General features: G+C 46.0%; 1 pseudogene across 1 annotated transcript; it reads right to left on the bottom strand.

Moving 5' to 3' along the window:
- Positions 1-9295: 9295 nt before the first annotated feature.
- On the bottom strand, positions 9296-9839 carry LOC307098872 (60S ribosome subunit biogenesis protein NIP7 homolog; annotated as a pseudogene). The gene is made up of 2 exons: positions 9516-9839; positions 9296-9407 (listed from the first exon to the last, which is right to left on the bottom strand). The product of its transcript is annotated as a 60S ribosome subunit biogenesis protein NIP7 homolog (transcript).
- Positions 9840-12360: the final 2521 nt, after the last annotated feature.

Raw genomic sequence — 12360 nt, forward strand, 5'->3', positions numbered from 1 at the left:
GTTTTACCACAACCAGGACTAAGGAAGCAGCACATATGAGCAAGAAGAACTTGCGAAGTCCAAGATCTAGATTTCTTTTTTTTTTTTCTCCCCAAATCTTCCTATTTATATTCTCCAAGTGTCAAGATGGCTGTGACTCAGCTGCAGCACACCGCAGATTAGGCAGCATGTAAGTCAACAGCACTGTCTCAGCATATGGCAAGGTTCCTGGCTGCCAACAACGACGCACTCCTGCCTCCAAATATGTATGCACAAAAAGTCCCTGTGCTTCATGAAACCAGGGGCCGCACCTCCACCAGCTGGCATGTGACGCTAGTCCTCTGGCCCTGATCAGGCTGAAGTTCCAAATGCCTTCCCAGGCAGTAGCTGGTTGTCCTATGTGGGCTTCATGCCACACCCTTCTCTCCAAAAGCCCACCTTGCTCCAGCCCCTGCCCCCATCTTTCAAGAGAAGCAGTACAAAAGCTCTGTCTCCCCAAGTCCCTTTGAACCAGTGTCCCCCTTACAAAATAAACAGCATTCACCAGGGATGCCAGAGCCTGGCTTACTATCTCCCACTAGCAGGGAAGCAGCAAAGATGGCTGCGTTCATGGAGAAAATGTTGTAGGTGAATGTTTGGCGTGAGCAATGCATTATCCCCTTCAAGCTAGGAGTTGCTGTGTTTTTAAGTTCTGAGTTTTTTGACAGAATATTTTCCCCAGTCAGTGCCGGCTCCCCCATCCAGAGACTTAATGCGAATTCTGTGGCCATCAGACCCTCCCGAAGGTCCTCTAGAAGGAAACCTTTGGAGCAGGGGTCGCCAACCGGAGGTCCGTGGACCCCTGGTGGTCCGTGAGGGCCGAACGTTTGGCGACCGCTGCTCTAGAAGACTGCCTGAGACGGGAAAGGAGAGAAATGTGCTCCCACGTTGACACACCGAGTCGTTTGCACAGGGTTGAAATAACACGAAATTGGGATTCTGCTTCATTTCAGTTTTCCTCTCCTGTTTTCCCTGGACAATCTGCCTCAATTCCATTGCAGCAATAGATGTAGTCAGTCATTTCGTAAAATGCCAGCCCACACTCGTGGCGCTGATGAAAGATGGGAGAGAGCAAGGAAATGTGGACTCAGCCCATCTTTGGTAAGCACAGCAGAGGCCCATTCTGCCTCGGGTGGTGACGGCACAGGTGAGGAGAACCAGCTTTTTCTCAGCCTGGCAAGCCGTCACGGAGCCCTGCTCCGCCTCACAGTCTTGCTCTCCGGATTTCTAAAAGGTTTTCTAAATTTCTTTAGCAAGCAACCCTTGTTGGGATGTGGGTGCATCTGCATGCTTGAGGGCTCTTGGTTGACAATGTGGGCTTCTAGGGAACCCTCATCCCAGTCCATTCCCATTGAGGCTGAGATGAAGCAGTCTCCTTAGAGATGTTTCTCTGAAGTATTTTTGACCCCCTCCTAATGCACTGTGCTTGAAAACTCCAGAGATAATATAATGATCATTAAAATGCCTTAGGATCCTGGAGATGGCTCGACGCTGATTGACTGTTTATTATTCTGTTTGTTTAATGGACCCAGGAAGACAGTGAGGGTCTGTGGCCATCCCATTGCCGATCAAAGCCTCAGTGAATCTCTGCACAGCGTGGCTTCCTGCCAGGAGAGGCTAGACTATTGCATAAGACAGCAAGGGACTGGACAGTTCCTTCCTTAGATCCAGCCTGAAAGCATCGGATCGGATCTTGTCTCCCCACAGCCAGCCAGATTTCTGTGGGGCTGCAGCTGGGCCCCCACAGAGACCTCAGGTCCACCGGCCTCCTGGGGTGTCACGGGCCAGCCTCTTCCTGCCAGTTGTTGGGTCTGGGTTGAGGGGTCCGGGCTCTCTCTCCTTTGTGACCTCAGAAATGAGTCCCCCTGGGCTTTCCTAGTCTACGAGAAGAAGGGTGCTGGGGAGTGGGGTGGGGAGACTGAAACAGAAGTGAGAGATTTTACAAACAACCAATACCCCATGAGAATAAAATCATACACTGCTAGAGCTAGAAGGAGCCTTAAAAATCAATGAGCGAAACCATCTGGCTTTGAAGTGGAGGGCACTGAGACCCAGAAGGATTAAGGGACTTACCTCCTAACTATCACCTCATTAAAGACACCTTACAAACATCATACATAATAATAGACAAACATGTAAATTGACCGTACCTCCGCTACGTCCACAGCCAATCAGAGTGAGTATGCAAATTAATCCAACAAAGATGGAGGTTAATTTGCATACGTAGGCGCCTAGCAGCCTGGGTCCTGGGAACTTTCTCAGCACCCAGGTCACTCCGAGGTAGGCCATGGGTCCTGAGCAACCTGGGAAGGGCCTGAGCCAGGGGGCTCCTGGGCAGGGGTGGAACCAGGTGATCGGAGGGAGCTGGGGGTCCCCTGCCCAGGCCCCAAGCCCTGGCCAGAGGCTTGGGGCCTGGGCAGGGGCCGAGCCAGGTGGTCACCTGATTGGAGGGAGCTGGGGGGTCCTCTGCCCAGGCCCCGAGGCTTCAGGCCTTGGCAGGGGTGGAGCTGGCGATCAGAGGGAGCTGGGAATCCCCTGCCCAGGCCCCAAGCCCTGGCCAGAGGTTTGGGGCCAGGCAGGGGCGAAGCCAGCAATCGGAGGGAGCTGGAGGCCCCTGCCCAGGCCCTAAGCCTCAGCCAGAAGCTTGGGGCCTGGGCAGGGGCAGAGACGGAGATCGGAGGGAGCTGGGGGTCCCCTGCCCAGGCCCCAAGGCTATAGGCCTGGCAGAGGTAGAGCTGGTGATTAGAGGGATCTGGAGGTCCCCTGTCCAGGCCCCAAGCCCCGGTCAGAGGCTTGGGGCCTGGTCAGGGGTGGATCAGGGCAATCGGAGGGAGCTGGGGGTCCCCTTCCCAGGCCCCAAGCCCCGGCCAGAGGCTTGGGACCTGGGTAGGGGTGGAGCCGGGCGATCAGTGGGAGCTGGGGGGCCCCTGCCCAGTTCCTGAGGCTTTAGGCCTTGGCAGGGGTGGAGCTGGTGATTGGAGGGAGCTGAGGGGCCCCTGCCCAGGCCTAGAGGCTTTAGGCCTTGGCAGGGGTGGAGTCTGAGATCGGAGGCGAAAGGTGTGAACTACAGAGGAAACACCTTTTCTGACTGCTCATTGGCTAAGCTCCCTGTTTGCCACTGGTAATATTCTTAGTAACTTGGGTATAAGAATCCAAAAAGGTGATCTAGGGTTTTTCCACCAAACTCCTGGAGACAAAAAGGAAGATCCATGGCTGGAAGGCTAAGAAATGTCATATCCTGCCCTAGCCAGTTTGGCTCAGTGGATAATGCCTAGGCTTGCCGACCGCAGGGTCCGGTTTGATTCTGATCAAGTGCATGTACCTAAGTTGCAGGCTCCTCTCTGGCTGGGGCCCAGGTCAGGGCTCATGCAGGAGGCAACCAATCAAAGTGTTCCTCTCACTTTGATGTTTCTCTCTGTCTTTCCCTTTCTCTTCCACATTCTCTAAAAATCAATGGAAACATATCCTCAGGTGAGGATAAAAATAAAATAAATAAAGAAATGTCATATCCAATGAAAGACACATCTTGAAAATGCCTAAAGAAAGTTGTCATTTTTTCATGGTGAAGGGACTGAAGTCCATGTTGATGAAAACACCTTGCTGGCTGCGGTGACTGACAGTGGCTGCAGCAGCAAGGTGATGGGGCTGGTGCCTTCCCCTCATCAGTAGGACATCCCCTGAGGGCTCCCAGTATGTGAGAGGGGACAGGCTGGGCTGAACCCCCCCGCCCCCAGTGCACAAATTTTGTGCACCGGGCCCCTAGTCAAATATAATAGGAAAAAGAGAGAAGAGAATATCTTCCCAGGTATCATCACCGAAGGTGTTATTCATCTTTGTGCCCTCAGCAGCTTACAGAGAGAGAAGCTCTCTAAATCCTTTGAATTGATGTGGGAAAGTATGCACCTAGCCAAGGATTGCCCAGTGCTGTGATTTTGCATTCACCCATAATTAACTCAATAGAGATTTATTAAATAATGATTATGATGACAGTCAACAGTTCCTACATTTGCTGCATGCCAAGTATTCTTATTGTATTGTATTGTTGCATTTAATCCTCAGATGCTTGAAGATTGATAAGAAGCTGCTGATGTCCAAAGGGAGAATCTGAAGAAGCAAAGAATGGAAGTGCTATGGCCACAAAGTGGGACAGCGCTTCTCTCTGTGTATGTACATATGGAAGTTGGGGTTACTTGTATTGGGGTCTGGATTTCCTATTTTTCTGAGTCTGCAGCACATCTGAAGAAAAATGAATTGGGTGGTCTGGAAGCCATGCAATATGGTTATAACTTCACTTATTCTTTCAGAAATAACTAACGAGTATCTACCATATATCCAGTGGTACCCCAGGCCCTGAGGGTGTTGTCAGTGGTCAACAAACAAGGGTCCTCACGCTCACGCGGAGGCTCTGCTGAAGGGGATTGCAGTGCAGGAGATGAGATCTGTGGCTGGGTTGAGTGCAGACACTGTGCCAAATCCTGACAATGTTAAGATGATTGTGGAGCATTGGGAAATAAGCCCTGAGCCTGTGGCTCCTGGGAGAGCTTGGGCAGATGGGGAATGGGCACTGGTCATCGAAGTTGAACAGGAAATCCCACACTGGCTGTGAGAACATACGGAAGAAGGTGGTTGGTTCTTCCACTATTTTATAATACTCTGTCCTCGTATGAGTAGGCGAATGGGGTCAGAGATCCAGGACTCACAGGGAGGGTGGGAAAGAATCCTTTGACGCTTCTAACTTGTTGTGTTTCCCGTGGTGTGGAGTGGGGAAGTATGGGCTCACAGGGGCAATAGGGAGCAATGGCAGGGTCACGCTGGAGCCTGGGCAGAAGTGGAGGGACTGGTGGGACTGTGGTGGACCTCCTTAAGTTCTGGATCCTAATAGATTCCTGATGTCCTTGGAGATTATCAACCTGGAAGCTCCTAATTAGCCATCCCATTTTGCTGACTCGCCTGACCACAGAAATGAGTTCTCAACATAGTCCCGTGCACAAGCTTGAACACCAGGGAGAAGGCATGCTTACTAGATGCAGGTACTAGAGACTCTCCCTTGTTTCTGATTGCCTGCAGATGCCAGAACTTCCTCTAGGCCTTTGCTCACACTTCTCTGAGCTCCTCTCCCCAGGGCAACAAGATACTGGTGTACAAATTATGTGTCCTGTGTAAGGGCATCAAACTGAAGAATCAAGGGAGGGCTGGTGTCTGCTTATAGCATACACTCTGAGCACCTTGAATGGAGCTGCATTGACTTCGAGGTAGGGCCTTTTCCCCATTTGAACAATGGATCCTATAGATACCTGCAGCCTTGCCTCCTCACACCCTAGCTGTCTAAATCCCACTCATCTGTCAGGACCCAATCTAGTTAAATCTTCTCTTGTTCCATTCACCCCTCCTCAATACCGACATACAGAATTAATTGTTCCTTCCCTAGCTAAGAATCACCTTATTTTTAACTCCATTACAATCTTACCACAGCCTGAAGTGTTTTATTATTGCTTTGAGGGCATAGAATGGTATGTTGACAGTTATGTACTTCTTAAAGATATTATTCCCCTATCTCTCTGGCTTCCAATATTGTGGAGAAGCTAGCGTCATTTGAATTGCTATTCCTTTGTCTTTTCTCAATAGATGCTTTTTAGATTATCTCTCCATTTTAGTGTTCATGGTTTTATTATGATGGGATTATTTGCAGATTTTTAAAAATTTATTCTGTTTGTAAATTTTTGGGATTCCTGATGTATGGGAAATCTTCAGCTACTTTCTCTTTGATTACCGTTCCTTCATCATTCCTTCTATTATCTCCTTCTAGATTTCCAATAGATATATGGTGGACATTTTTACTTTATTCTCCATGTGTCTGTAACCATTTAAGAAACATTTCCATTGCTTTGTATCTCTGAATTGCATTTGGAATATTTGCCTCCATATTCTCGTTCACTAATCTCTACAGAGGTATGTATATGTCTAACTCCACACATTAAATTGTAAACTCCTTGAGTCCCTTGAAGGGACTGCATATATTTCATCTTAGTTTAGTGTCTGGAACATAGCCAGTGATCAATAAGTGTTTGCTGAAGTGGATTGATTAGCATGTCTGGCAGGTAATTGTTGACCCGATCTTCCTGTTCAATCTAAGGTATAAATACAGGCTGGAATACAAATTGGTCATCTGTTGACAAAGAAAGTGAGACCATGGGGGCTCACTGCTATGACAATGACATGCAGAACTGGTTGGACCATACTGTTCTATCTGTAGTGAAAGGGCAGGTTCTGCCAGGAAGGAACATGTGGCAGACTTGCCTGTCAACCACAGCCAAACCAGGCTCTCTTTTTTAAACAAAACTTCCAAGTATCCTCCTGCTTACGTAGTAAAATTGGGGCAGGAAATGAGACAGAATGCCATGCTACAAACTTAGGGAAAAGCCACTTTTGAACTGGGTTACTGCACCCAGTTCGATGTAGGTCTGATCTCGACATTCCCTCTCGTTTAGAAATACATGAAGGAAGGTTACCATCAAGAAAAAGGAGTTCAGTCAGTCTCAGAAGGCCTGTTCAGACTAGTCGTGGTATCTCATCCCAGGCACCAGGTAAATGGGACAAGGGTAGGCAAACAGCGTGTGCAGTCCGCCCGTGGAAATACCGGCTGCTGCTGTTAATCATGGCAGTTGATCTTTTCAGTCTCATTAAAATGAAAATGTGTCCTTGCTGTCATTGTGGAGCAGATGTCTGGCCCTCAGATGCTGTCCTCAGCTGCCGGTGGCCGCAGTAATCCACAGGCAGGGTCGCAATCCAGAAAAGACATGCATGACTTCAGAGGGAGTTCCCCAGAGCGTTTCTGGGCCAGGGATGGTGGGAAGCGTGAGTTTCTCCCTGGGGCCGTGTCTGGCACTTGGCCATTCTTCAGTGGGAGGTTCTTGGGAAGAAACACAAAAATCAGTCTTCAGGGCAGTTCTGCGAAAGGGCATGTGATGTCTGCTGCTGATTTTGTCATTCCACCCAATGGAAAAGGAATCCCAGAAAACAATGACTTTCCCCCCCACCCCCCCAACACACAGCTTATGTGATTATCAGGCTAAGCTGCATCTTCTGTTCCTCAGTGCTGCTGCAGACAAGTCACAAAGGAAGAGCTGGCTGCTGTTCCAGGGCAGACCATCTGAAACAGGAGACGGTAGTAGTCCCTGACCCAAAAGCCTGGCATGCTCTGGTTTTCCGTCTTTCCAGATTTCTATCTAAAGTCACAATAATTATACTGCAGTCCCTAGCTCAAAGACGATAGTCCCTGATCCACAAGCAGTGGCATCCACAGTGATCCCAAAGAATGCCATCAAGTTATCATAATTAGATTAAGTTGAATTCACTTGATTATTATTCATAATCAATATGTATTTAAGATCATATAGCAGAGGTCTCTGAGAGGCGAACAGTAAAGGGGGACGGTCAAAGCCTAAAAGTCGGGGACATCAACGGAGTTCAATCCAAGTAAAACATAACCCCACCGCTGGATGATTCCTAGAGTCCACAGGAGCCCCTCCTCTCAGGTCAGCGCGGAGGAGCAGGTGGCGGCATCAGGAGGTCACATTCTGATTTCCTCTACCTGGAAATCTTCAGCTTTATCTCAGCCGGGGATTTCAGCTATTCCTGATGGCAGAGATTTCCATCTGGGCCTGTGGGGAAAATAAACTTTTTTCCGAGCCATTAAAATTCATAAAGCTGTTAACAGTTAAGATGTACAAAGCTCTTGAGATGTCTTTGTGCGTGTGATTGTTTTGCTGTTTTGTGTGAAAACAATCATACCTGTGGTGAAATTCAATATACTTATAAAATTGAATCTCTCATGCCAAAACCCTGTGACTTACTGCCGCAGAGGTGAGGTAAGAATTAAATGAGATAGCAATGGTGAAAGTGCTCGTTTCAAGACAATAATGTCACTACCGTCTTCTCTTATACCTCCCTAGGGGAAAGATATGGAAAGGAATTTGACATAAAGTTATTTGAGTTTCAAAAATTGAGCTAGGGATTGCAGTATAATGATTTTGACTTTAGATAGACATCTAGAAAGTCAGAAAACCAGAGCAGAAGTCATTGGCCAGAGTAAACTTCTTCTTTTTTCTTGTTTTGGTAATTAAAAAATGTTTTATTTTTAGAGATGTCACCTTCGGAATTTAAAATAAACAGTATTTTCATTAGAAAACTTGTTTTACAATACAGGTAGTTTAAAAATATTTCTCTGTGAAATGCTTTTTATTGAAAAATATTTTAATAATTCTAAAAACGATTTCTGGAAGCATGGGAAGAAGGAAGGAGGAGGTCAGTGATTTTAGGGTCTCTGATTAGTGCTTTTTATCCAGTCCAGTAAGGTGAGAAAAGGTTCACAAGGGAAATATTTTAGGAAACGAAGGAGATGAAAATAACATTCAACCTGAATCACATCATTTCAGGAAAGGAAAGCTTCAGAAAACAGCTTGTGAAAACCAAAATATTATAATCAAGTTATACCCGTTCGATCCTACTCTTAGTAGTAGAAACACTCAGTATATGCAACATAAAAATAAATCTTACCGTTTATGCAGCACCTGTCATTTGCCAGGCATTGTGCTAGGTACTTTACAATCATGATTTCTAATTCTAAAAGCCATTCTTAGATAGATAGTTAAAGCTGTTTTTTGAAACAGAAGAAAATAAAGTTCATTAAAGTTTAATGACTCATCTAAAGCATCATAGAGCTGGTAGGTTTTGGAAATATGTTTAGAATCCAAGTTTTCTTCCATACCACACAGCACCTGTCATAAGGGAAAGTAGCAGAATAAATTACTCTTAGTATTTTATTTAAATTTCATTTGTAAAATCCCAGATGTGGCCTACTTACTATTCTCTTACAGCAATATCTATCTTTCATGGTATTAATAAATAATAAGAAAATCTACTGTGTTCTTATCATACGTTTGGAAAACAGTTATCACAGATAACAATAAACTATTTTTGTCCTCAAATTCAGTGATTTAGAACCTTTTACTGAAAATACGAAACCCTCTTATTGAAATATAAAACACAATATTCTATTTAGTAACAAACGCAAACACCTGAAACACCATTTTTGACCCATTACTGCTTAATAAGAATCCAACCTGCATCTGTCCATAAGAGAGAATATATTAAGCTAAGAAGTCCCTGGAGAGATCACAGGGTTGCCAAAATTCAACGTGCTGGTGGAGCCTACACAGACACAGGAAACAAAGCTAGGGCCTTCCACTCAGCCACGAGTCCTTGCAATGATTTCATTTTAAGTCAGTGTCTCTTCACGTTGCTCATATTCCCCAATGACTGCTTAATGAAATACCATAATCACCATGGGGTCTACTTTCCTGCAGTCTTGTGTAGACTTTGCTGCCACCCTAAAACCCGAAGGGATGTCTGCCATGGAGCACACCACCACTCCTGGGCACTGAGACGTATTTTCAGTGATTCTACCCAGTCCAGATTTTAGCATATGGTTCCCTTACAGGAAGGACTGCTCTATTCTAAGCTTTATCCGCACTTTGTACTTGGCATAGAGTGCAAGCTAATCCAGAGCTGTGATGTGCAACCAGAATGTGTGGGTCCCAGTGAATTTTCTGAAGCAGGTCCCTAGCGACACTAGCTTGTCACTGGAGATGTTAGTGGCCAACGTGAAGATCTTTTTATGCACGTAGTACACCCAGTCGCTGTGCAACCTGAAATAGTTAGGTGCTGTCAGGCCTGTCAACCAACAGCTGAAGATCCTCCTTGATGTATTTTGCTATCTTTTCAAACATGACATGGGTCTCCTCTCTAGTCAGGGGCTGCATTTTCTGCTGTTGGAGCACCCCAGGGTGGAGTTCTTGATTGTACTAAATTTGGTCTCTGCCCATTTCTTCACTTTTTTAGGAAAAGCAGTCACTCACCTGTTTTGGACAGTGTCTGGCAGCTCCCCCAAGTGAAGTCCAATAAAAAATTCCCCAAACATCTCTCTGAGCACAGAGCAGAGCAGACACGAGGGACCTGCCCCTGGGGGGACAGCTTCCTCCAGGGTCAAGGAGCGATGTAGTCTGAGCGTGAACTGTGGCGATGATGAGCGAGTGCCCTTTAAAAGGGAAGAAGCCTGGCATCAGGGAGAACCCTCAGGAAGTGAGGATGGTAAACAGACAAGAGATGGTAAGGGCATGTGCTAGGGTAGAGAGGAGAGCAGGAATTTGATAAGTATTTAGGAAGTTAAGTAGGAAAAACAAGGATATTGAAGGGAGGGGATGAAGCAGACAGTCCAAGATGACTCCTAGGATCTAGACCCAATGATTGGTGGTGACCGTTAGGGTGATTCTCTCTGATTAGCTGGGAATATCCTATTAAGACTGAGATTCCCACATGCAGGAAAGCCCCTCAGTCCAAGGCAATTGTGGATTATTTATTCATCACTATAGCGATGGTTCATCAACTAACATGGGGAGTAGTAGAAGTAGCTATACGTTTGGGAGGTTGAGGAGATGATGAGTTTGATTTGGAGCATATTGAATTTGAAGTGCCAGTGGACAGCTAGAAGTGCCATATTCCAGCAGGTACTTGGAATAGGGATCTAGGGAGACTTTTGACGTGGAGAGAGTGGATTTAGAGGCCATTCGCATAAGTGGGAGATGTTTAGGACTATGAAAGCGGGATAAATCACCAGGGAAAGACTGTAGAGTAAAAAGGGAAGTGGATGTAGAATGAAACTCTGGAGGATGAAACATTGGAAATGCTAATGTTTAAGGAGCATATAGAGAAAGAAGAGCCCATGAAAGAGACTAACAGTCATTAGTGATCTTAGCTGAAACCCTCTCAGTGGTTGGACAGGGAGAAACCAGGTTGCTCCTGGGGAGGAGTGGATGTGAGTAGAGGAAATGGAGACACTGAGTACAGTCTCATCATCTGAGGAACTTGAGAACAAGGGAACAAGAGAGGTAAAGCAATAGCTAGAAGATCCTGTATGGTCAAGGGGGAGTTATTATTTTTTTTTTTTTAAGAAGGATGGGAAATGAACAAACATAAACTCAGAGGGAAAGTTGAGTAAAAAGGGGGAAATTAAAGATACTCGGCCAAGAGAAGTAGTTCATGGATCAGGGCCCTTGGGGAGACAACATACTATAGGGTAGACTGAAAGCCACAGAGAAAGCATTGCCTTAAACAGGGGAGGGTGGAACATGACACACCCTGGGACTGTGGGAGGGAGGGCAGGTTCGGGTGATGCTACAGGAAAGGAGCAACCACAGCCTAGAAATGGAAAGGCATAAAACAATGAGTTGTTGTTAATGTCAGCGAGAAGACAGTGAAAAATGAAGAAGTACTGAAGAAAATCATGGGCATGTTGAAGATATACCTTAGCCACTACTTTTAAGAGTAATGATAATAGTCTAAAGGTTCAGTATTTTCAGATAACAGTGGACATAGCTTTTTGAAAACTTCAGTACAGAGATATTCCAGAAGTGACTGAATGTACATTATTTGATTAAACAGATTACCAAATTATTCCCATTAGGATTTAAGGATGAGTCAGATTCGAATAAGCAGTTGGCTCTGTCACACATGCACACTGCTAAAGACTGAATGTCTGTTTCCCTCCAAAAGGCATAGGTTGAAACCTAATCCCCAAAGTGATGGTATTAGGAGGTGAGGCCTTTGGGAGGTTCTTAGGACATGAGGGTGGAGCCCTCTTGAATGGAATTAGTGCCCTGATAAAAGAAACCCCAGAAAGCTCCCTGCCCCTTCCACCAGATGAGATCATAGGAAACAGACACCTGTCTAGGAAGTGGTCCCTCAGAAGACACAAAACCTTCTAGACCCATGATCTTGGACTTCTCAGACTCCAGAAATTGTGAGAAATAAATTTCTGTTGTTTATAAGCCACCCAGTTTTGTTATTGCAACCCAAACAGATTGGGACATATGCACACGCACACACACGCAGGCATGCACACCCCTAGTACGTAAACAATTTGCCTTGCTCAGACTCCAAAACAAGAGTAATACTCTCTAAAAGTATTGTTTATAAGCACCGTTAGGCTGAGAGGAAGTTTTTTCTAGGTGGGAGGCCAGTACATAAGTACAGAAAAGCAAAGTAAAAAAAAAAAAAAAATTCCCAATTAAACTTGTGTATTCAATTAGGTTGAGTTTAGAAATGGAGGAGCTATTCAAAGCCTATCTTGAAACACGGACTTTAAGAGGAAATTACCAAAAGCAATGAAGCAGGGCTCTGCTCCTTGCCAGTCTGTGGGTGCAGCCACAGCAGCATGAAGCTTATCAGAGAGCCCATGCCCGCCAGCAGCCAGCAGGGAGGTCTCGGCGCTGCCTCAGTGAGTCA

This window comes from Cnephaeus nilssonii (assembly GCF_951640355.1).
Source record: "Cnephaeus nilssonii genome assembly, chromosome: 4".
In the NCBI taxonomy this organism is placed as follows: Eukaryota; Metazoa; Chordata; class Mammalia; order Chiroptera; family Vespertilionidae; genus Cnephaeus; species Cnephaeus nilssonii.